A 26125-nucleotide genomic window follows, 5' to 3' on the forward strand; every position below is an offset into this window, starting at 1 on the left:
GTTGCAAAGCGAGGGAGGGCAGGTGGGGAGGGAGGGCGGCTTGGAAAATGGAAAGAGAGGACACAGTGCAACGCCGGCTAGGAAACAGAGAAACGTATAGAGAGATAGAGTAGGCCGAGGAGGAGAGGTTGAAAGGGGAGCGGGGCAACGATCCCCGGAGAGAGAATGACAGAATGACTGCGTGGGAGTGCGGGGGTGGTGGTTGCCGAAGGGGTGGAGGGGATCGACGCCAGTGGCCTGTAACTCTATGCTTCTCTGAGCTTCGATCAATAGACGCGGTACAACATTGAACCGAACGCAGCTGGCTAAAATAGTCTGTACAAGTTGCACGTAGCGGCGGCAGTTTTCCAAAAATTCGTGCATCCCTCCCCCGCCACCAGACACCTAGCTACCACCCCCACACCCTTCCACTCGAACCCGTCCCGATTGCGGAAGGGTTGATCGACCTAAACGATTTTTCCTGCCGATAGATGACCGGGATTGAAGAGACCAGTCGATTTTTGGCAACGAGTTTTGGCGTTCGGTTAATTAGGTGAGCTGTCCGGCTACGGGTCGCGAATGCTTCCGCAGCTTTGACGGGATTAAGGGTGGATGATGGCGGTTCGAATCCGGAATGGTTTCCTGCCGGAATGATTGACCGCGAAAGAAGGGGCATGTAAGTGTGTCATTGTGACGGCAAGGTGATGGACTGTTGAACAGCTGGGTCGACACGTGCTGCTTTTGCCGAGATGATTGTTCGCTTTATCCTCGATTATGGCAGGCTTGTTTAACCCTCATGTCGATAACCAAAATTTTCTGTAATATTCAATGCAGTTTATAATGTCAATGCATAGTTTTTTTTATGTCAAGAACATTTTTATGTTCGTCTACTATAATTGTGCTATTTATCAACAAAGATGTTACAATAGATCTGGGTTAGGTACAGTTTTTTATGCTACAAATGTAAATTAATTCCCTGATTATTCCCTGATTATAAATTGTGCTATTTATCAACAAAAATCTTACAGTAGGTTTAAAGAGAAATTGGAAGTATGTGCCCTATTATTAAGGGTTAATGAAGACTAGGAAGCTAGTGCTCAAAGTGTTTAAAATTATATTCTTATATATTCAATTTGCAATTTTTGTAGACAAATTTTATGAAATTCGAATTAAATATAATCTTATTTTCCGGCAGTAACTTATTAAGTGGCAGTAGCCTTTTCAGATCTGAAATAAATTAAAATCGTATTAAATTCTGTCGTACTTTATATCCTAGCATTTTTTGAAAATTGTCAGAAGCAATGTACTAATCACATATTACCAAATAACGTCTAACAAAATTGTCATTTTCAGAGGTGAATTGTTTACGAACAATTGATCTGTCTAAAAAGCATTTTTAGAGCTCGAACACCATCCCAGCCAAAAAATTATTCGAGCCCGAACGTAAATAACAAACGTTTCAAATAAAAGTCTGATGGCTGCAATGGACAGTGCGCAGAGCTTTATATTCAAATTCTCGCAATTTTACATAGTCAGTCGCGCGACACGAAATCCAGTTAAAGGGGACGAACTAAATTCTAGTTTCGGCGATTGCTCCCAGTGAAATGGTAAAAACTTAATCAAGACATAGCAAGTTCAGACTGCAGAAATATTTATAATTATATGTTTCGGTAGAACCTCCTGAAAGCCATTTCGAACGAAATGACGCGTAATAGCCGTCCCTTTTTCGAGCAAAACTGCCTCGTCACAAATAGCCCCAGGCTGACAAGAATCGATCGGAAAGCAGTTTTAGTAAGTTATCTTCTAATTTCCTGTGCCTCAACTTATCTTGTAGTCGTCGGTGTTGAGCTAATCGCGTTGCTATCCTGAGGGCAACAAGAACGTGGAACACAGTTTAGTTAAGAACACGTACATACACGCACGCGTGCCTCTATTTACATTCCCTTTCGTTATGTACAGATGCACTCTTTCATCTCCGATTGTCTCTTAATAAAGCTTTGTCGTTAGTCAATTTTTGCATAGTCTCCTCGCAATATTTTAATAAAAACGTTGCCCCCGGCAGAAATTATTCGGTTGGACAAATCGAGTATTCACATTTTCAATGCGGAAAATATATCACAAAGTATTTAAAAATTTACATTTATTCTTTTACGAGTCATTTCTGGAGCATCCTGTACATTAGCTAGTAAATTAAGTCTTCTAATATAATATTAGAAAGTTGCTTAAACCAATGTTCATGAAATTATTTTGTTTTAAAGGATGTACTGAATAGTCGAAAACTCACTAGACCATTTAAAAATGAAACAGCATTTTCATGTTTGAGAAATTCACATTTTACAAACAAATTCTAATTTGAAATGGTCTAGTGACTTGTGGACCATCCTGTACATTAGCTAGTAAATTAATTCTTCTAATATAATATCAGAAAGCTCAAGCTGCTTAAATCAATCTTGAAAATATTAATCTGTTTTAAAGAATGTACTGAATTGTGTCTAAAACTCACTAGAATGGAATAACATTTTTAGGTTTCCAAAATTCATATTTATTCTTTTACAAACAAATTCGAATTTGAGATGGTCTAGTAACTTTTGAGATACCTTGTACAAAGACTTTTTCTCATGAATGCATAAAAATCCGCTATAAATTAAACGTTCCTCGTAATTTTGTTAAAGCTTCTTTGGGAAGAATAATGCAGTTTACGTTTATTTCGACTGAAAGTGAAGGATTTATCGACCACCCTGTAGGTATAACACACTTGGTAGCTAAGTAAGTACAAATTGCACAGTATAAGCACCTCTTTGAACTGTCTGGAGTTCATCAGCCGACAGAGGAAACATTCTTCTGTTCATCCTCGGCTTCTTTACTCTACTTTAAAGAGCTCTCTCTCTCTCTCCTCTCTCTCTCTGTCTCTCTCTCTCTCTCTCTCTCTCTCCGAGCATTTTTCTCCTGAGCTCCGTGCTCGGTAGGCCAATATGCAAAGTAATGGACAAATTAATGTTCTCGAGCTGGGGCGACATTTTTCCACGGGTTTTTGCTCGTGTCCGGAATTCGTCTCGACCAGAGACGAGTATACCCCCCGGTAAATAAATGCGCGAGCGGAAAAACTACGGTCGCACCGGGACGTAATTCGATTCGAGGGTCGACCGGAACTCGATTGGCAGAAGTTGCGCGTGCCCATATGGAATTACTATGGGGACGACGAGTTCGAAGTGTCCGATCGTTTTGTTCGGAGACAAAGACAAAGTGGAGACCCCGGAAACTCTGATCAGGATGCCCCGACAGCCACGTTTAAAAAACGAAATCGATGTAGCACCCTCCACTGTACGAAGTTATAGACGAATTTAAAAAACACGAGTAATTTAGAAACTGGAATATCTATTGTAAATTTTGTTTGTTTCCAATTTTTCTAATTCGATTGATATCGCAGTGGATTGTTGGTAGACTCTATTTTAATAAGTTTTCTTTATTCATTTACTAGCGGGCTACTGTTGTTTATGCATTTGCGGCACGTATATTAAGAATTTGTAAAAGGCAAGGAAGCAATCGATGAATTTTATGTAGTTTTTAAATTGGTTATATTAAATTTTGTTTGACTTTATCTCTATAACTTGTTTAATATCGCAATGGATTCTTAGTAAACCATGGTTTTGCATGCATTTGTGACACATATAACAAAAATTTGTAGATTAAAAGAAAACAATCAATGATTTTTACAAACATAATTTAGAAACTCGAATATTTATTTAAAATTTTGATTGTTCCCAATTTCATGAATGTGTTTAATATTTTTTTGGTATTATAAGCATGTTTCTCTGTTTTCTTCATCAATTCTTTTTTCAATTCACTGACAAATTCTTCCACTCACCTTTTGCTCTTGTTATAATATGTAGGGTTTCAGAATTGATAAATATTATTCAAAAAGAATAAATCGATGTGAATAAGTAAGTGGAAGATCTTGAACAAAGGTTTGTCTGAGTTCCACTGTATTCGATGCAAATAGAGTAGAATTTTTATTATTCGAACTAATGGGACGGCATAAATATATATTCTAATAAAATGTTATCATCTCGCAATTGCTTGCAATAACAATTTAAAAAAATTATTTACACATTAGCTATTAAACTAATTCTTCTAATGTCTCAAAAATACTTCAGCTGTTGGGTTCAATTTTGAAAGAGTTATTCGTATTTAAAAGGTGTACGAATACTTTGTACATCCACCGCTTGGTTGTACTATTTATTTTGATGAAGTTATCACAATTTAAAATCGCCAAATTTTGGGTTCACTATAAATACATTTTTCATACCGTGACTCTAATAGTTTGATCTGTAAATCTTTGAATGTTTTCGGCGCTACGGTTCGATCCTTTATAACAATCAAAGCACTTTTGCTAATTTATTCAAAGATCATCAACGTTTCGATCCCAAGTTTGGATCTTTTTCAAGATTAGTATTTTGAAATTGCGTCTGTAAAATAAATGTGTTATGAAACATGTTGAAAAACAGAATTTATTTGGTGAACTGTTGTTATCGAGTGATTTGATGTAAAAAATATATTGTTCATAAAGGCAAACTCACTTGCTTTGGAGAAAATTAAGTATATAAAAATTATGTGGCACGTGTGTTACGTGTGTCGGACATGCTTGTTGTCAAGATACTGATGTACCGTGCATGTTTGAACTCGATCTAGGTTATGCCAATCGATGAACGGCAGTTTTGAAAATTCATAATATGTTCTTAAATCCACTCTTACCAATATACCATATTGGTAAATCGTTATTGACATTCTACTTTTTTTGGAATCAATAACATACGATTGTATGTGAGAAAAATAACAAGGTTTATTGGAAAATTCATCATAAGACATTACTGATTCAGTAATGTTGCGTAATATTCATGTATGTTAGGTGTTTCGTACCTAAGGTTAACGCTGTGCTGTTTAATCATATGAATGGTTTCCAATAACAGCCTTTGTTGTAAATCTTTTTCTTTGTCTAAGATTTTGACATTTTCAGAATCAAATCTATGATCCATTTCAAGTGAATATTTCATCAAAGCTGTATGTTGTGGTGGAGGTAAGAAAATAATACTGTTACGATGAAGTTGCCTTTCCCCTGTGATATTCTGAAGTTATCACAGAGATCGAGTGAAGTCGCCTGTCAGATCGATATTGCGGTATCCGGACAACGAGTTTGTTGATAAGAAGAAGAGAGATGTTAGATCCTCTCGAGTGATTGAGACGAAAGCACACATTATCGATTGTTCTCCTTCTATTGTACATTTAATAAAGTTATAGTTTCGTTTATTATTATTATGTGTTCTCCGGCAAGACCACGCCGAAGCCTTCGCAACATTGGTGTCAGAAGTGGGATTACGGGAGATAGCACCGCAACAACATCCACTTCGGGAGTAGAAGCGATGATGTTGCAGACGCTTTTCGAAGCCCTCCAGAGGAACATTTCGGGGCAGTTTCAAGAGCAGCAGAAGATCTCAGAACAGAGATGGGAACAGGAGAGGACCCGGTTTGAAGAGACGGAAGCAGCAAACAGGGCCGCTCAAGCTGCGAGGGAAGCTGCCTTGGAAGGACGTTTCGGGATCCTGGAGGCTCAGTGTCAGGTGCTCTCGCAAAATCTACACACGCTTGTACAGCCGCGATTAATTAACTCTACCGAGAACCGTGAACCTCAAAATGAAAATATATCTGTTCTTAACGGGTCTACGTTTCCGGTTCTTCCGCTTTCGCAGCAGGATCCTCCGCGCGATACGGTGGGCGGGTTTCGTAGTGTTTCAGAGTTAGGATATACCGTGAAACCGCCTAAATTCGACGGTAAAGCTTCGTGGGAAGAATATCGGATTCAGTTTGACACGATAGCTCGCGCGAATAGATGGGATGAACCGAGGAAAGCTTTGGCCTTAGTTGCATCTTTGGAGGGCCCTGCTCGAGGAGTGTTGACTTCTCTTTCTGTGGATAAACAAAATGACTTCCAGACGATAGTTTCGGCATTAGAGTTCCGTTATGGGATAAAAAATTTTCGAAATTTAAGTTATGTGAAGTTTCAAAATTACAGGCAACGGAAAGGGGAGTCGATTTCTGAATTGGCGGCAGAAATTGAGAGGCTTGCTCAAGCTGCATTTGACGAATGCCCTTTCGAAAGTAGGGACAAACTCGCGGCCTCTCAATTTGTAGCAGCATTGGCCAACGAGGAGATCAAGCGAATATTGAGACTCGGTGGTTTTACATCTCTGAGGGCAACGGTTATTAGAGCCCTAGAGATTGAAGCTGTTGAGTCCATTACTGAAACCTCATATAAAAACCGAAACGATCGCTACAAACCTTATTATTTTCCGGAACGAATTATCCCTGGACGGAGTTGGAGAGAACGGGAGAGCGATCGAAGACCGGAGGAGGCGTTTCGTCCGAACAGGAGCTACCAGCAGAGGTCGAGTTTCGTGAATCGGAATACAACGAATATTAACAGTAATAGAGAAGATCGACCCAGGGAGTGTTGGAGTTGTCGGCAGCCTGGACACTTTCAGAAGGATTGTCCGAAGAGGCAAACGCAGAAGATGGGAAACGCAAAGAAGTCACAGTAGAGGGGGAGACTGTGACTTCTTCTTCTTCTACCCCCGTCGTGCTGAAGACTTACTTGAAGAAGAATTGTACGGCCATCGAGGGATTCATCGATGGAGAATTGACTTCGATAGTAATTGACACAGGATCGAGTGTGAATCTTTTAGGGACAAATAAGTTCAGTCCCAAAAGTAAGCTTGGCGCGGCGGAGGGACTTCCGGAAATGAAAATTGTGTCCATTTCTGGAGAGAATTTACCGATTCAAGACAGGTGCAGATGTCTGGTTAAAATTAACAGTTTTGAATCGGAGGAAGATTTCTTCGTAATTAATATGGCGGAGGAGTGTATTTTGGGAAATGAATTTCTCCAGAGACACGCGTGTGGGCTCGATTATTTGGCAGGAAAATTACAAATAGCTGGGAAGGAGGAGGTCAGCTTTATTGGTCGAGGGATGAAAAATAAGGCAGAAGTAACTTTATTGGCGAAGAAGAAAGAAGTTACTCCGGAGGAGGAAAAGGTGGTTTCACTTGTGCCGAAGCATTTAAAAGATCTTTTCCAGCGTTGCTCTACCGTCTTATCTCCGCCGCGGAAGATGGCGTTTGCAGAAATAGCACATGAATTTCAGGATGTGTTTGCAGAAAATCCTGAACATGTTGGAAGTTGTGACGTTGTCCAACATAGAATTGATACAGGAGATTGTGTACCAATCAAACAGGCACCACGTCGCCTTCCTTTCCACCGACGAGACGAGGTTGAAGAGTTACTCGCAAAGATGGAAAGGCAAGGAGTAATCGAAGAGTCGAAAAGTCCATGGTCCTCTCCTATCGTTCTTGTGAAGAAGAAGGATGGAAGCACTAGATTTTGTGTGGACTATCGCCGGCTTAATGATGTCACGAAAAAAGATTCTTACCCATTACCGCGAATTGAAGACACGCTAGATGCCCTAGCTGAATCGTCTTGGTTTTCAACGATAGATCTGCAAAGTGGTTATTGGCAGATTATGTTGCATGAAAGGGACCGTGAGAAGACCGCGTTCTGCGTGGGTAAAGGACTCTGGCAATTCAAAGTGATGCCCTTCGGACTTTGCAATGCCCCTGCCACGTTTGAACGACTTATGGATACGGTATTAAAAGGCCTTTGCGGAAAAATCTGCTTGGTGTATTTGGACGATATAATTGTTTACGGGCGAAGTTTCGATGAGAACATAGAAAATCTGAAGATTGTTTTCGTACGCCTGCGTCAAGCTAAACTGTTAGTGAACCCGAAGAAATGCAATTTCTTCTGTAAAGAGGTGCGTTACCTTGGACACATCGTTTCCGAATGCGGAATAAAAACGGATCCGGAGAAGATAAAGGCAATCCAGGAATGGCCGGTCCCGAAGAATAAAACGGAACTAAGAAGTTTTCTTGGGCTCTGTACGTACTATAGGAAGTTCGTCAGGGATTTTTCTGCCATCGCTAGGCCACTACATCGTCTGACGGAAGAGAAAGTTACCTTTGGATGGTCAGAAGAATGCCAGGAGGTGTTTGAGTGGTTGAAACAACGACTCTCTGAATCTCCGATACTGGCTTACCCTTTGGTAGATGCAGATTTCATTTTAGATACTGATGCGTCGAATTTTGCCATTGGAGCTGTTCTCTCGCAGGTTCAAGATCAAGAGGAGAAAGTTATTGCGTATTTCTCGAAAATGCTAGGAAAAGCTGAGAGGAATTACTGCGTGACTAGAAGAGAACTTTTGGCAATAATCAAGTCTATTGAACATTTTCACCACTATCTGTATGGTCGAAAATTTTTAGTGAGGACTGACCATGCTGCGCTCAGATGGTTACTGTCGTTTAGGAATCCAGAAGGACAAATGGCTCGTTGGATAGAAAGACTGCAACAGTACGATTTCGAAATTAAACATAGGGAAGGAAAGTTGCATATAAATGCAGACAGTCTGTCAAGAAGACCATGCGAGGTTTCGCAGTGCAAATATTGTCATCGCCTTGAAAAGAGAGAGTTGAGAGAAGAAATATGTAACAAGGAAGAACACGTTTACAGGTCGATCTGTGAAGATGCCGGTTCAGAAGAATGGAAGAGAGCACAAGAGGACGACGGAGAAATTAATTTCATATTACAAAGAGTAATTGAGCAAAATAAGCCAGATTGGCAGGAAGTTTCTTCATTTTTCTCCAGTGACAAAGTTTTACTGGAAGATTTGGGATTCTCTTGAAGTAAGAAAAGGTTTGCTTTTCCGGAGGTGGGAATCCACAGACGGGAAAGAAGCAGTTCTGTTATTAATCGTCCCTAGATGCAAAATCGAAGAAGTGTTACGGGAGTGTCATAACGCCCCATGGGGAGGACATTTCGGAATTCGCAAAACACTTGCTAAGATTCGGCAAAGGTTTTTCTGGCCTGATCATCGTCGGGAAGTTGAGGAATGGTGCCGTCGTTGTGAAAGCTGTGTGGCGAAGAAGGGCCCTAGAGAGAAAGGGAAGGGCGCTTTGAAGATTTACAATGTTGGAGCCCCTTTTGAACGAATTGCACTGGATATTGTAGGACCTCTACCAAAATCTACGACCGGAAACAAATATGCCCTTGTCGTCGTAGATTATTTCTCGAAGTGGCCGGAAGTGGTTCCGCTTCCGAATCAAAGAGCAACAACCATAGCAAAGACCCTTTTAACGGATATAATAAGCCGTCATGGTGTACCACTGGAACTGCATTCAGATCAGGGTCGGAATTTCGAATCTAATGTTTTCAAGGAATTGATGAGGATGCTTGGAATTAAAAAAGACAAGGACGACGCCCCTACATCCCCAATCGGATGGACTCGTTGAAAGGATGATTCGAACTTTATTGCAGTATCTTACACAGTTTGTTTCAGAACATCAAAAAGACTGGGATGAATGGATACCGACGTTCCTTCTGGCATATCGGACGTCTCAACATGAGGTAACCAGAAATACTCCGGCAATGGTTCTCATGGGTCGAGAATTACGACTTCCTTTAGATCTCTTGAGAGGAAGTAACTACGCTTCTGAGAAGAAGGATGAAGGAACTTACATCGAAGAAACGAGGGCTAAGATCTTGAAAATCCATGATTTTGTGCGTCAACGGATGAAGATTAGTAGTGACAAAATGAAGTCTTGGTATGATGTTCACGCGAATTCAGTTTCATTTAAAACGGGAGACAAGGTATGGTTATTCAATCCACGGCGTACAAGAGGCCGGTGTCCGAAACTCCAATCTGATTGGGAAGGACCGTATGTAATAAAGGATCGGTTAAATGAATTAATCTTTCGTATAATTCGCTCACCTAAAGCGAAGCCAAAGATTGTTCATGTAAATAGACTCGCACGTTACAATGCTTGAATTTATGAGGCAAAGGAAAGGAACTTCGACACTTTTCGCTTAAGAAGAGGACGTTTCATCAAAAGAAGACGGGGGTAACTTTGTTCTGGTACCCGAGAAGACATCAAGAAAGGAGTATTCAAGGTACAAGAGTCAAGAGGAGTGGCGAGGATTGGGCGGAGTAGCTTCATTAAAGAATTATTAATTCCTCCTATCAACGTCCTGCTCAGGGTTTTTTGGGTGGTTTTTCCCCTGAGACAGAGGACAAATGTCGGGACGTTTACTGTCTGACTGAGGCCACCAGGGTAAATCACTTAAGTTTTCGGTTATTGACTTTTCAGACAGTGGTTGATATGTCAGGGAGCTGTCATTCTGACGTGAAAAGGTTAACGACTACGTATTGAAGATGCTGGTTAATTAGAAGCGTGAAGGTTGAAACATCTACAGAGGTGAACCTAGTCGCGGACGGGACGCCCGCTTTCTTCGAAGGGGGGAGTAATGTTACGATGAAGTTGCCTTTCCCCTGTGATATTCTGAAGTTATCACAGAGATCGAGTGAAGTCGCCTGTCAGATCGATATTGCGGTATCCGGACAACGAGTTTGTTGATAAGAAGAAGAGAGATGTTAGATCCTCTCGAGTGATTGAGACGAAAGCACACATTATCGATTGTTCTCCTTCTATTGTACATTTAATAAAGTTATAGTTTCGTTTATTATTATTATGTGTTCTCCGGCAAGACCACGCCGAAGCCTTCGCAACAATACGTTTATGTTCTATGATGCGAGTTTTTAAATTTCTGGACGTTTGTCCTATACATTGATTACATCCCAAGAAAGGTATAGAGTAAATAATATCGCAACTTTCCAAAAGTGGTAATTTATCTTTAATGGGTGGTAATAAGGTCTTTAAATAGTTTGGAATTCTGAAGATTGTATGAATTCCTGCTTTTCGAAAAATCCGTTTTATGTCGTTGGAGATGTTTTCAACATATGGTATAACAACAGTATTTTTCCAATTGATTGGACCGGTTCTTCTGAATCTATCCTCTTTTCGTTTTTCAACTGCCAGAGGATGATATAATTCAACAATACGTTCTTTGATGATGTTTGACGTAAATCTATCCGGGTAACCGTTTTGCTTTAATACTTTTTTAATCAACACTAAGTTGTTGGACCGATATTCAGGATCAGCGAGTAAAATAGCTCTATCCACTAAACCTTTAATTAAACCAAATTTATGTTGCAATGGATGAAATGAGTAGATATTTACATATTTACCTGACCAAGTAGCTTTTTTAAACTATTTCCTGTTTTAACGACACTTACATCAAGAAAGTTTGATCTGTGTTTGTTTTATCTTCATGTACTTTGGCGCGTTCTCTTTTCTCGCTGTTCCAAAAGTATATATTTTCCCTTTTACCCACAGTCTGATTATCTTAAACTTTTTGTTTCCCTCACTCCCATTCTTGGACCATTCTCCTTTCGTTTTCTATTACACTTTTCCCGTGCGCATTCTCCCGGCTATTTGGTTTTATTCTTCGATCGTACTCCGCAATCTTCTTGCTCTGCCGGCAGCGTTTCCCCGATTCCCTTTCTCTTTTCCGAAGTTCTGTCTTTTCCCAACGTTTCAGAAGTCGATTCAATCCTTCGGGGATCATCTTTTCTCCCTCGTTCCGGGACGCCTAGCCTATCCTCTCCCCGTGGCTTAATTTTGTAAGCGGTACACACCCGCAGACCCGACCCTCAGGCACCCCGTTTTTGGTCTTATTGAGGGTAACCCCGACCTACCGTGTTTTAGGGGAACTAAGTTATAGGAATAACCACTTCTGGATCGGTCGAGAATTTTGTCGCAGCGCGCCGTGGCGCCGGGACGACCGACTTCTCGTCGTTTCAGAGCACAATTTCCGTCTACGATAATTTGCATTCGACTTTGAAGTGGTAAAATCACTTGCGCAACCTTAATGAATCACGGTGACTCTATTATTTTTCAATTAACTCGCTTCTGACCACTTTGTGACAGCTGGATCCATTGAAATACTCGCCTGTTAGACGGCAGTGGATCTTTTTTCAAAATCAAAGTTGTTTGCGTTAATTGCGTGCTGCAGAGATCGAGTAGGAATTTCTTTCTTGCATTAATAATTTTAATGTACTGCTCATTTCTTTTGATATTTCACAAGTGCATAAAATGTGAAGAGTGCTTTCAGATAATTTATTTTATTGCTGTTAACCTTGAGTGACCTTGAACGACCTTCATAATAGGGCATTCTATTCGTCGTGAAACACACACATTCATATCTCCTTGACACCACTGTAGAAATTTTTATGAAAGTTGTTTATTAAATGTGCGTGTTGCTTGCAACATGCCTTGTCTTGAATGTCTTGGCAACAGCCATAGATTATAAACTATTACAGTTCGGCCATATATTATAAATTATTAGATCTTTATCTATCAAAAAAGTAGTACCATCAGGTTATGAGCCTCTCGATGCCAAGTAAGTTTGGTCTGATGCATTTTAGAGTTATGCAGGTGACCTGTCGTAAATTCCTACCCTGTATACATTATGTAACTTTTGGGGTAGTAAGTGCACAATCTTTTCAAACAATTCTTTATACATTTGCTGTCCGTTTACTGCCAATAGTCTATACTTGTATTCGTCTTGTATAGATAAAAGAAAATTGAAAAACGTCTAAAACTTTTGCATACACCTAATAAAATTAGTAACGAATTTAATTCAGAAGAAGAGTAGAAAGTTATTATACGATTTTCAAACGAAGGGTAAAAAGTTGTGAAATAAGGGATGAAGACTGCGGATCTTTATGAAAAATGAAAATTGTCTGCTTCGATTACAAGACATAGAAACCAAATCAAATGTTATTTCTTCCCTTAATAATTTTAAGAGAGGAGAAATCATATATTGATATCTTCAATTTTTTCAATATTTCAACAATTTGGTATTTCATCTACTCAATTTTACTATAAACGCATAAAGATTCGCAGTCTAGTTATGGTAATATAATATCAGGTGTGCAAATAAGTTCTTTCCCCTTTTTTCCAAATTCAAGATTTTATCACATAAAATGTATTACATAAAATGTAATAAAATCTTATCTGGTAACTCCCATTCTTTCTGCCAATTCTTTCTGGGTCTGGGTCGGATTTTTATTGAGCAATTCCTCTAACTCATCGTCATCGAACTTTCCCGATGCACTTGAACGATCGTCATCTTCCAAATAAAAATTTTCCGGCTTTAAATCTTTGGTAAGGTGGAGTGGGGTAAGTGCGCACTAGTTTTTGCAAAGTTGAACTTTAAACTGATGTATTTTCAGTCTGGTATGTAAAAAGTGAACGCTCTTGGTATCAAACTCTTGCCACAGTTATTACTGATGAATTAGTATTATGTAGGATTCTAATTTTGCGTGAAAATGTTGTACAAAGTGTCAACTACTACGTACTTGCCCCGAAAATGGGGCAAGTGCGTCTCTGAGAGTTAAAAATGCTCAAACCTTGTTTCCAGTGCTACGGGCAAGGAAATGATGATTATCAAGCCTCATACAAAATGCTTCTTATTGCATTAAATTATATTGTTTAGTTTTATAGTTACCCATATAGTACGGACTTACCCCACTGTGATAGTACGGACTTGCCCCACCGTGATAGTACGGACTTGCCCCACCGTGATAGTACGAACTTGCCCCACCGTGATAGTACGAACTTGCCCCGTGTAGTAATATTTATGGGGCAAGAGCATCCTAGTGTTTCTCTGAATAATTTTTAAAAAATACAATGAAAACACGATTTATGTAATATAAACCTACATCAATATTTGTTGTACTTACCTAAAATAACAACACAGAATATATTAATAACTTGTGAACTATTGCACGTTCAGAGTAACCTCAAAGTTGTACGTGTACCTCGCACGCGACTGTTTGGCATTGGTTGATTTAAGCGAGGAAAACACCTTTATTCCATGGCGTCATCTATGTCGAATAGTTCATACTAACTTATACTACATTAACAAACACAAGCTAGAGAAAAATTTCGTTCATATTATAATAAAAATAATCCCACTCCACCTTACCACCTTTTGCATGTTCTGTGAGATACAGCATTCTCTCCCAGTGCCGCACAAACGATTTCAGTTGCTTGAACAGCGGATTTCCTTAGCTGGAATGCAAAGAGTAAGCAGTGACGGAAATGATGCTCCTCGCACGCTATATTGCTTGAAATTCTTGCATAGGACTGGAAACTCTTAGAGCTCTCATCACGATTCTTCTTAAAACTAAAAGAACGTTCTTTCAGATGGCCTCAAAATCGGGAAGTAATTCGAATTCAGTCAGAAGTTATGATCCTAGAAAAAGGGGAAGGAACTTGTCGAACCAAAAGCCGGTAAGAAGAGTATTGCTACAAAATTGCGGTGGAGTAACAGGAAGAATGGCGTAGGTACAGGAAAATGCGAAAGTCATTTGGTAAGCGAGTCACCGATCGGCCAGATCGATTCTGAAGAACAACAAGTGCTTGGAGGCTGTAGGAGAGGCAAACTTCTGTTCTCCATCCAATTTTCCTCGCATAACCTGGTTCCGACAAGATATTAAAACAACATCGGAACGTCAATAGGACAATTCCCCGACCCTCTTTTCCTGGACTGGGTTAACTTTCCTCGCACGTACCGGCAATCTCGGCCTCCATCGGCGTATATATTCGTTCAACGATTCGCAGAACGAGAGAGGCTGCGAAACGGTCGAAAACCGTCGCGTCGTGGGAACTTATATAACCTTCGAACGATGGCCCCCTGAAAGAGTACTTCCATCGAAGCATAACGCAAGCTACGAGGCGACGGGGCGGTTAGGAGATGTTTTACGGTTGTAGATTTATGCCGATGCCTTGAGACGAAGGGCGACGCGCAAATTGAACGAGCGTTTAGCGACGCTCCGTCGAGCGTGGCCGGCAGCAGGGTCATGTCAATATTTAAATTAATCCCCGGTCACCGAGCACCGTCCTCGGCTCCATCGCTGAATTATATTCTCTCTCCTGCAATCTCTCTCCTCTCACCGCCAACCCCTTCATCCGCTAATTCTTCCTTCTATTAATTCATACACGGCCGCCGACCAAAGCGTACCCACGTCCGCGCGAGAGGGTAGTCAATGAGCAGCCACTTCCACGTTTCGTGATTCCACGCGACGAAACTCTAACGCAGTCCCTGGTTCAACAATTACGATCACAATTCACAATTTTCAACGTTTTTCGTCTTTCTAGTAACATCTTTTGGATGGAGTTCAATTTGTCTAGAATTGTCTAGAACTGTCTAGAATTGTCCAGAATTGTCTTCTTAAACTGTGGTGCCTTTACCGGGGGTCCGCGAAACAATTTTGACATTAACTTTACATCCCCCAACTTTTCGCTTTCATTCAAATAACTCATTTAATAAAAATCCTACATGAAGAAGAAAAATGCCTAGAGTTGGGATGGGGTTCGCAAAAAAATGTTGTTCAAGAGGGGGTCCTCGGACTACATTAGTATAAGAACCCCCGGTCTAGACATCGTGTCTGGGTTCCGGCTGCGATCGAGTGGAACATTGTCATTTTCGAGTTATTTGTTGGCATGCTTCGCCCTTCGAATTAGTTAGGGACTTCGGTACGGTTGAAAGTTAAGTGTCTTGTTTCATATCAGGAAAACAAACCAACCAGTCAATGACAATTGACGCAACGCTGGCCCACACTCGGTGGAAAGGCGACATCAGTTTTGGGGATGAATCTTTGAACAAGTGATCTTTGTGCAGCTTCTTACGAGGCTTGCGTGAGAAATGAAATCACGAATTTGGTAGGCGTTCCACAGATTTTGGATTACGCCCCGAACTGGTGATTGCTCCCCCTTTTTATCGTTACCAAAGAAATTATCCTTTTCCGAGCTTTGGTAGCGAATTGCAGGAGAAATAGGACTGAGAACTTTAAGATCATTCGAGGAGAATCGTACGAACCTTTTACTATACTTATACTGTGATGTGAACTGTGAACTTCTCTTCTGAACTTTTCTAGGGACTTTTCCTATGAAGTTTACAATGGACTTCTCCTATGAACTTTTCTATGGACTTACTATGGTAACTTACAATTAATTAATCAACTTGAAGTAAGAAATGTTACTTATTGGCACTCGCGATAATTGAAAAATGTGACTTCGTCGAAGACATTCCAAGAAAGCTCCTTAAAGAAGTGATTTCCTCGATTTTCGTAATGTCCCCGGCGAGCATTTCATCATGGCCGCGTTAATGAAGAATTTCGTTCGATTTCCTGCACCGTCACGCCTCCGACTCGAAAATGGATTTTCTTATTACCGAACGACGTTATGCATTTTAAGGGTGCACCGGAATCGGTGCACGTGATCGCCCACTAAAAATAATGCGTTCGATCCCAGCCGGGACGAAGGGAAATCGTATTAAAATAGCCAGTGATTAACGACGTTGTTCCTGGGGGAAGGAAAGTGAAAAGGAACGGGTGAAGGAAGAATGGAAAATGATGGAGAAAGAACGTTTCACAGCGGAGAATGGTAGGACGAATAGAATGCTGAATGGATTACGGCTTTGAAATAAGAATTCCTGAAAGCTGAGAAATTTAAAAGGGCAGGCTCGATCATATTCGTCGCGTGATTCTGGTATTTTTATGAATCATATTATCCAAAATCGAAAGAAAATCCAGAGAATATTTGAACACTACTTTCCCATTCTCGAGAAATTGTCCATGTTACAACTGACAATTTTGTTAAAAAAAATTGTACAACATGGACTCATTTTCAAGCTTGAAATCTCTACTTTTGTCGATCTTCATTAGACTGTGGATCTTTATGAAAAATAAAAATGTTTTGCATTGATTGTGGGAAGCAAGAATAACATCAAAATTTATTTCATCCCTTAACGACCTTGTTACATTAAAAGCAACATTACAACACACTTGAATTTTTTAAATCTCTTACTGTTTTATATCTCACTCAACCAATTTCTTCATAAATGCATAAAGATCCGCAGTCTGATCATCATTTATTTTTGTTCAAGATATTTTTGCATGATACAGACACTGGGGAACTGAAGATACTCTCAACTTAAAAAATTAATTTTTCCTACCCTTAACGATCTGCGCACAATTGTGAAATATGTATGAAATGGAAGAAGTTGAGTTCGATTATTTTCATTTGAATATCTTAATTAACAACCGAGAAAAAAAATGATAAAAGTCAAGAGTGTTCATCCTCATATCCTTAAATAAAGGGTTAGCGACTTAAAATTTTTGGGGAGTATCTTTTTCAACCTAATTCAACCCAACACTGCACTTATTGCTGAACCATTGTATTAAATAATTGAAACATAACAAAAAGATTTAATCTGTGAGAAAGTTGAATCGAATAAAACTGTGAAAATGTAAAAAATGTAAAGATAAATTGAACACAAGTAACACTATAGTCGTTGTATGTATGTATATGTATTTTGTTCGTAGAAGTAATGATAAAAATTGGATTAAATTGTCGAATCACCAAGAGTGGAAAAAAGCGAAAAAAAATAAAAATTCGGCACAGTACAATGAAATTCCTTAATGGGAGTACATATCGATTTCTGTCAATAGAATTAATAGGTTTACATTTGACGTGATCGAAAAAATGGATAAGAATTCACAAAGAAATAAATGGCGTCCACTTTAGGACAAAAGAGTGCTCTCCCTTTTCGATTGGCATTTTCGATGCTGTATAAGATAGAACACAATACCAAACTAAACGATCATCGAAGTGTGAATTTTTGCGTATTGTCAAACTGTGAAAAGGGAACGAATTTCGATCAGGAAAGTAGTTGCAATCCCAATATTGCGATGCTTTCAGAGGTATTGGAAAACGATGTGGATAAAAAAAAAATATTGTCCTGCCATCTGATTTTTTGTTGCGATACGCACAAAGTCGAATAAGAAGTTTCATCGAGAGAGGCGACTCTAGTTATCGAGTATTGCGTTGTTATAGCTCTGAAATAATCGTGAAAGCAATTAATATTTACTCCGCAGTCGTGTTCGAATATAAATGAAGTCTTCATTTTAATACACAAAACGAGAGCACGTTTATTTAGAAACCATCGCAATTGAATTCAACATAACAAAAAGAATGTGAATAAAAGCGAGATGTTATTTAGCAAAAAGATCTTGAATTAAACACAGTAGCTACAACATGTCGATTAAAAGTAATATTAAAATTAATATAACTGTTTCAAATAGAAATATTCACAATTTATTTAATTTAAATTATAATTATGTGGAAACTGTAAATATAAAATAACTTTTGCCGTAACGTAAAAATTGCAATACAATCCTAGATACCATATAAAAATCTACATTAAAAAGGTCTCTTTAATTTGAGGGAAAAATTGTTTCAACACAGTGCTGCGAATACTTCAATTTCTGCAAAAATGGAGTTTGATATTAAAAGAACAAAATTGCGCGCGAAATATGATGTACAGCGCGTGTGGACTTAATAAGTTAATGTAATTGCTAATGGCTAGCAAGCAGAGGTATAAACAAAAAATAAAATCAAACAGTCCCGACAAAGATGAGAGAAATGGAATAATTCGAAAGATGAGGGGTTAAACATCAAGAGAAACATCATCGCGAATTTCCCCCAGCTGAAGCGAAATTAAAAGTAGCATAGGTGTGAGATCGTTCGCATTAGAAAAATGCTACGTTGCTTCAGACAAAGACAATAAAACGAGTAGGCAGATCAGCGGGGAAGAGCATGGAAAACGACGAGACGCGAGAAAAAGAAATTCTCGAGGGCGTTGTGACGGATGAACGTGTTGTACGGACCGCGACTTCATTGTGAATTCATCGAGGATTTTCCAAGTGATTTCCTCGGTTATGTCCGAGGGTTATGGTCGACCCTCAGCGGGCAACTGTGTCGTTGTGAGGGGAGAGCCGGCAGACATTGCCAATTTAATATTTGATCGCCGTTTCTTTCTGTTTTCGTTGTCCTTCTAATGTCACACTCGGCACTTGCTGGTTCGCCACGGTCGTCTTGTAACTTGTAATATCACTCGTAACTGTGCCTTCGTCATAAGCAGAAAGCTCTCGTGAAATCGTAACGGGCCGCCTGTTTATTCTGGCCCTGGTTGCCTCAGATTTGTCGTCTCCTTCTCCTTCCTTCTCCTCCGACTGTTTTCGCTTGTCCCGTCAACGCGAAATGTCTTCGTTAGTTTCGCCGGAAACCATCACTGTTTCTTTCGATCGTTAACTTCCTGCTCCGTGAATTCAATAGACGCAGTTCTCCGATACACAACGATTCTTTAAAATAGTGTAAGTGTACCAATTACTGGTATCATGCTTCGATCGTACTTTAGGGTAAACTTTACTTTACCGAACTCAAAATTTTTGTGTATTTGGTATGTAATCCAGTAGATTTGTCCTTGGGGCGGTTGCAGATCGAAGTTTTGATCCTGTAGGATTAATAGTTCAGGAGTTATGGTTGCTTAAAGATGAGCATTACTCAGTGTTTTTGATAGGCAAGGGCGCCGCCATATTGATTTGCAGTGATGATCGCGCGCAGAACCGAACAGAACCGCTAGATAGCGGCACGGGCACGCGATGATGTTGATAATATAGAGCGGGTATTGTGGTTGTTAAATATGTTTCTCTTCTATCGATCGTATTTGCTGATTATAAATTTTTAAATGTTTTCGGCGCAAAATGGTTAATTTACAGACGCGATTCAAATAAATCTTGAAAAAGATCCAAACTAGGATCGAAACGTTCATATTGTTTGACAATTAGCAAAGTTGCTTTATAATTCGTAATGAACGATCGAACCGTTTTGTGCCGAAAACATTTAAAAATTTATTATTGCAATTGTTGTTTGAATTTTTGATGACATGGCCACGATGTTGCGTTTTAATTGGTCTGGATTAGGTCTGGGTTAGGTTTTTGTAAATATTTTCCACGATATTTCTTCTCCAACATTTTCTGAGATATTTTTTCTATGTTAACGATATTACTGTGTGCCTGTGCTGCCATCTAGCGGTTCTGCTCGGTAAGCGGTTCGCGATCGTCACTATAAACCAATATGGCGGCGCCCTTACCCGTCAAAAACACTGCAGATTGCTCAATTTTAAGCAAGCATAACTCCTGAACCATTGATCCTACAGGATCGAAACTTCGACCTGCAACCCCCACGGGTACAAATCTACTGGATTACATACCAAATACATCATAATTTATAGGAGAAAGGCACAAATTTTAATTCCGGTAAAGTAAAGTTTACCCCTTTATTTTAATATTGTTCGTAATTTATCATGAAATTAGATTATAAAAATATGAGAATGATTGACGATTTTGGTTGACATTGAATTGTATTCATCTATCCAGAGCAAAATATTTATTTTTACGTATTTTAATGTTATTGGGAAAAATTTCGCAGTAAAACGTGCACCCGCAGTTATAAATAGGTACGTTCACCCTACAGTATATCCAAAAAATCTTTAACTGTGATAATTTCGTTAAAAAAATTAGTACAGAAATACACCTGGATTCATTTTCAATTTTCAATTAATTTTTGTCTAAAATATTTTTGTATAATGCAGCTACTTGGAAACTGAACATACTTGCTTGGTCCAATATTTTACGAATTGAATCGTCCACAAAAACATTAAAACATTTTTCTCGTCACTACAACAACCATAAATTTAAAGATTGAAGCTTCCTCTTTGTAACAATTGCTTAAAACCTGATCTGCGATTGTTTCTAATTGATTTATCAAGATTTGAACGCTAGGTGTACCGTCATCTTTGCGATAGTATGGGATGAAGGCTTTACACAAACTTGTTTCTCATTTTTGTTTCATAAAACGGCTATAAAAAATTGTGTTTTAAGGAGTTTTTGTAAAGGGGAAGATTCAGTCTCTAAATCTGCAATAGGCTGATTTGGAAACAAACTTTTTGATGATTTTACAAATTACTCGATTTAGACAATGTCCTTGATTTTTCCTTTGCTGTATCATGCACAAATATCCTAGAGAAAAAATGAATTATGATTTGAAAAAATAGTTGTACCTAATGTTGAAAATTTTAAGTATTTGTTACAAGCATCGAAAATAAATGCATTATATTGAGTATATATATACAGGGTGTCCCAAATGTGGTGTACTTAATTGAAATGGGAGGTTCCTGAGACCATTCTAAGAGACATTTTCCTTTGCACCAATGTCAACTGCGGCTTTGTTTAGGAGTTATTAACGAAAAACACGGACCAATCAGAGCGCGCCCTAGACGCGCGATGGCACGTTCGGCCCGGCGCGCCGGGAGACGAGCGCGGTGTAACGCCGCGATGCCGTAACGAACAAGAGTTTCTCGAGATTATGTGAATCTTCCCCGATTTGGATGAGCTTTGGATATGTTGTCAAGATCATGATTCTGAACAACATTTCCCTTTACAGTTTTTGTCGGCCGGCTTTAGTTTACGCGATAAGTAACTTGTAATTGTAAATCGATCGATGTACTATCTGAACTATCTCCTCTCCGATTTCGATGAGCCTTGGATATGTTGTCAAGACCATGATTCTGAACAACATTACCCTTTACAGTTTTTGTCGGTCGGAAGAACTTTACTTGTCAATTCATATGGGTGGATCTCTTTACCCGACTTACGGCAACTTTACCCGAACGAGGGAAAAAGCAGAAACTGATTGTATTAAAACCTCACTTATTCAGCCGTAAATCCATTTGCTGCTTCGAAATGTGTGTCACTGGGTCACTCGGTGACGAACTGCACAGATGTCTTCAGGTATACGACAGTACCGAAAGCTAAGGGACGTACGGCCAGGTCGACGAACTGCACAGCCGGTGGTAAAAGGCCTAAGGGATGCGCGGTCAAGTCGACGATCCAGAATTTCACTTTCACTTTCGAATCGATAAATAATTCGTATGTTTATTTCACACAGATGCCTTGAAAGTTTTCCACACTCACAATCACTGTTCACATTTGTCAACACATAGTTATGCACTAATAGTAATTGCCATATCCCTTGTACTGCTGCACAAATCACAACAATCAGGTAATGCAATCACTAGACTGCGGATTTCATGCATTTGCAGCAAACATGAGTAGGTGCATTTTAAGACAGTAGAGAGATTAAAATAATTTCAAAACACCATAGTATTATTTTCAACTTCTTAAAATGATCACAGTGAGAATCAAATATCTGTCTGGCTCCTGTCCCTTGTAATAGCGGCAGCCAACATTAATGTTGCATAAAGATCCGTAGTCTAGTGATTAGTTTAAATATTACTATCAAAAACACAGCTAATAGCAACCGTTAGCTTTGAATTGACAAGTCTTTGGAGATGTTCTCTCTATCGCGGCTCGAACGACACTGATTTTCCTCAAGATTTTTCTAAAGAATTTAGGAAGGGCATTTAGAGTGTCGAAATTCGGAATGTGCACGCTGTAGCACGAGAACGACGGGACGGTTATACGAAAAACAGAATGCGAGAAGGACCGCTGTAAGCTTTGTGGCAAACACATGTTTAGTTTTTCCTGCAGGTTGGTACGCAGAGTCGATGGGTAACTGTTCGAAAACGTCATCCGTCCTTTTACCCAGCAAGGGGTAAAAATGTCAGGTCAGCGTAGCATCCCTATTGTCCTATACCTTCCTTAAGAAACTTTCTAAAAGAAGGACAGACGACGTTTTCGAACGGTTACCCATCGACTCTGCGTACCAATCTACAGGAGAAACTAAACATGTGATTGCCAGCGGTCCTTCTCGTATCCTGTTTTTCGTCCAACCGTCCCGTCGTTCTCGTGCTACAGCGTGCATTTCGAATTTCGACACTCTAAATGCCCTCCCTAAATTCTTTAGAAAAATCTTGCGGAAAATCAGTGTCGTTCGAGCCGCGGTAGAGAGAACATCTCCAAAGACTTGTCAATTCAAAGCTAACGGTTGCTATTAGCTGTGTTTTTGATAGTAATATTTAAACTAATCACTAGACTACGGATCTTTATGCAACATTAATGTTGGCTGCCGCTATTACAAGGGACAGGAGCCAGTCAGATATTTGATTCTCACTGTGATCATTTTAAGAAGTTGAAAATAATACTATGGTGTTTTGAAATTATTTTAATCTCTCTACTGTATTAAAATGCAACTACTCATGTTTGCTACAAATACATGAAATCCGCGGTCTAGTGATTGCATTACCTGATTGTTGTGATTTGTGCAGCAGTACAAGGGATATGGCAATTATTATTAGTGCATAACTATGTTTTGACAAATTTGAACAATGACTGTGAGTGTGGAGAAATTTCAAGACACACATTTCGAAGCAGCAAATGGATTTACGGCTGAATACGTGAGTTTTTAATACAATCAGTTTCTGTGCTTCTTCTCTTTTTTTACGATAATCTCGTAAACTAAAGCCAACCGCCAAATAGTCTAAAGAGAAATGTTATTCAGAATAATGGTCTTGACCACATATCCAAAGCTCATTGAAATCGGATAGGAGCTAGTAGTACATCGATCCCATGGATTTACAAGTAAAGTTTCTCGCGATAATCTCGTAAACTAAAGCCGATCGCCAAAAAGTCTAAAGAGAAATGTTGTTCAGAATAATGATCTTGACCACATATCCAAAGCTCATTGAAATCGGAGAGCATTCACATAATCGAGAAACTCTTGTTCGTTGCGATGTCACGGCGTACCACCGACACTCGCTTGTCGGTGCGGTGTGGCGCGGCCGCCCAGGGCGCGCTCTGATTGGTCCGTGTTTTTCGTTAATAACTCCTAAACAAAGCCGCAGTTGACATTGGTGCAAAGGAAAATGTCTCTTAGAATGGTCTCAGGAACCTCCCATTTCAATTAAGTACACCACATTTGGGACACCCTGTATATAGAGTTATTCAGATAATTATTGAGCTATCACAGTATATTGAGTATAAACTGATAAAAACGCTTGAATTTTAGATTAATCAGCATTTCATTGAATTTTTCAGATCCATTCACAATATAAATTCAATACTATATTTATATATAAAGTTTTTACATTTAATTAAAGATCATCAAAAGAATGTTCATGTTGAATACAAATAGAAAATGAATAGTATAATGCAAGAGCTGATTATATTTAAAAAATGTATTGAACAAGCATGAAATATAAATTCTTTAGTTGACCGGGCACAAATCAATATTCACAATGCTCAATCAACTGTGCAAATTACAGAAAAGTGGATAAATATTATTACGAAGTAAAATTGAGTAGTAATTGCTTCCCGTCGCAAATGATTAACGCAGTCAATCATGAATGAATGATTTATTATCGAGATTAATAATGTGTGGTAAAGAAAGTTACCAATCTGTAGTCATAAATCAAGTTGTTTAAATTGCAATGTGTTACAATGTAAATGAAGATGAGTATTTCGAGAGTTGATCGACTATGGATAGAATTTTTAATCTGTATTTATTCGATACTGTGTGAAAACAGTGACATCATAAGAATTTAGTGCAACAAGTGCTTGCCTTCGCTTGGGAGAATGTGCAGCAATCGACTCTCAAATCCCTTTACAATAGCCCGAGGCATGTCCTGTGGTATGCTTCGAACTCACGGTTTCATGAAGGCGAAAAAATTTCCTTTCATAATCTACAATAGGTTGAAATACTTCTCCTTAATAGCGGAGATAATGTGAGATAATTTAAAATTACTCAGTTTTTAAATTGTGTAAACAATTTGTGCCCAGAGTGTACGAACTATAAACACTGTAATTTTTGTAAATGAATTGCACACTTTATGCACAAAACAGTAAAAACATTTCAGGAATTTAATAATACTGTTTGTACACATTGTACACATACAATTATTAAATTATGAAATGTCTGTGTAACTCGTGTATCTTGCGATTAATTCAGACAATTTTTATTTTGCAGTTATTTAAACAAAAAATCAATATTTTTATTATAAACCACTATGTATACTACTTTTATAATTAGTAAATTGATTCAAGGTTTGCCTCGGTTGAGGCAAATGTGCCCAGTACTGCTGTACTGGATAGTAATTTTAAAAAAATTTCAAAATGCTTTCTCTAATTATCCAGTAGTTATTATTGTGACTATCGAAAGTTAAAATTTGAATACAACTTATAGATCAAAATGCAACACACGTAATACTTAGAACTATTAACTTTATTATAACATGCTTCGAGAAATAATATTACAAAATAGCATCCTTATTTTAATTATATATTATCATTTCATAAGTGAATGATTTATATAAATCTAGCCATTGGAGTACATACACAATAGTAATAAATAGACTCCGGATTTTATGCATTTATGACAAAAATAGGTACGTACAATTTAAAGCAGTGGACATGTTAAAAATATTTGAAGACATCAATGTATTAGTTTCAGCTTAATAGGATAATTGAAAGAAGAATACAATTTTCATTTAATCAATGCAAATATTTTTTATTTTTCATAGAAATCTGCAGTCTAGTTATAAATATTCTTCTTCCAGAAACTTATGACCGACATATCTAATCACTAGATTGCAGATCTTTATGCATCTATGAAGAAATTTGTTGGATGAAATATAAAACAGTAAAAAATTCAAGAATGTTGTATTGTTGCTTTTGATGTAACGAAGTCATTAAGGGATGAAATCAATTTTTATGTTATTCCTGCTTCCCACAATCAATGCAAAACAGTTTTATTTTAGATCCGCAGTCTACTAATCACTGTAACCGTAGAATAAATCGTAGTACAAGAAGTTATAAAATATTTTTATTAGAACAAACTAAAAATGGATTGGTAGTAACCTCCATGTTATAAGTGAATGATTTATAAATCTAGCCATTGAAGTAACATACACAATAGTTATAAATATTCTTCTAGAAACTTACGAACGACATATCTAACCACTGTAACCGTAAAATAAATCGTAGTACGAGGGGTTAGAAAATATTTTTATTAGGACAAACTAAAAATGAATTGGTAGTAACGTCCATGGTGGTAGCATCTGAGGAGGTAAAACATGGAGGTCGCATCAGTACACACTACCGTGACAAACAAATAAGAAATATCACTGTAGCGCAAGTAACCCTTGGATTACGGTTCTCGCCGGTTTCGTTACCAAAGATCCCTGGATTATGGGAAGGCTCTGATTGGAGTTCCATAGGTACACGGAACCGAGTCATGGAGCCCGCCCAAAACCGGTAGTCGTATTACCATACAGATTGCCG

The 26125-nt window shown here is 38.7% G+C and overlaps 1 protein-coding gene across 1 annotated transcript in view; it reads left to right on the forward strand.

The window, feature by feature from the left end:
- The window catches only part of LOC143211137 (uncharacterized), a 505477-nt gene that overhangs the window by 209199 nt on the left and 270153 nt on the right, over positions 1–26125 (forward strand). The gene's annotated exons all lie outside the window — the stretch shown is intronic.

The sequence above is a fragment of the Lasioglossum baleicum genome, chromosome 8 (assembly GCF_051020765.1).
Source record: "Lasioglossum baleicum chromosome 8, iyLasBale1, whole genome shotgun sequence".
Taxonomy (NCBI): Eukaryota; Metazoa; Arthropoda; class Insecta; order Hymenoptera; family Halictidae; genus Lasioglossum; species Lasioglossum baleicum.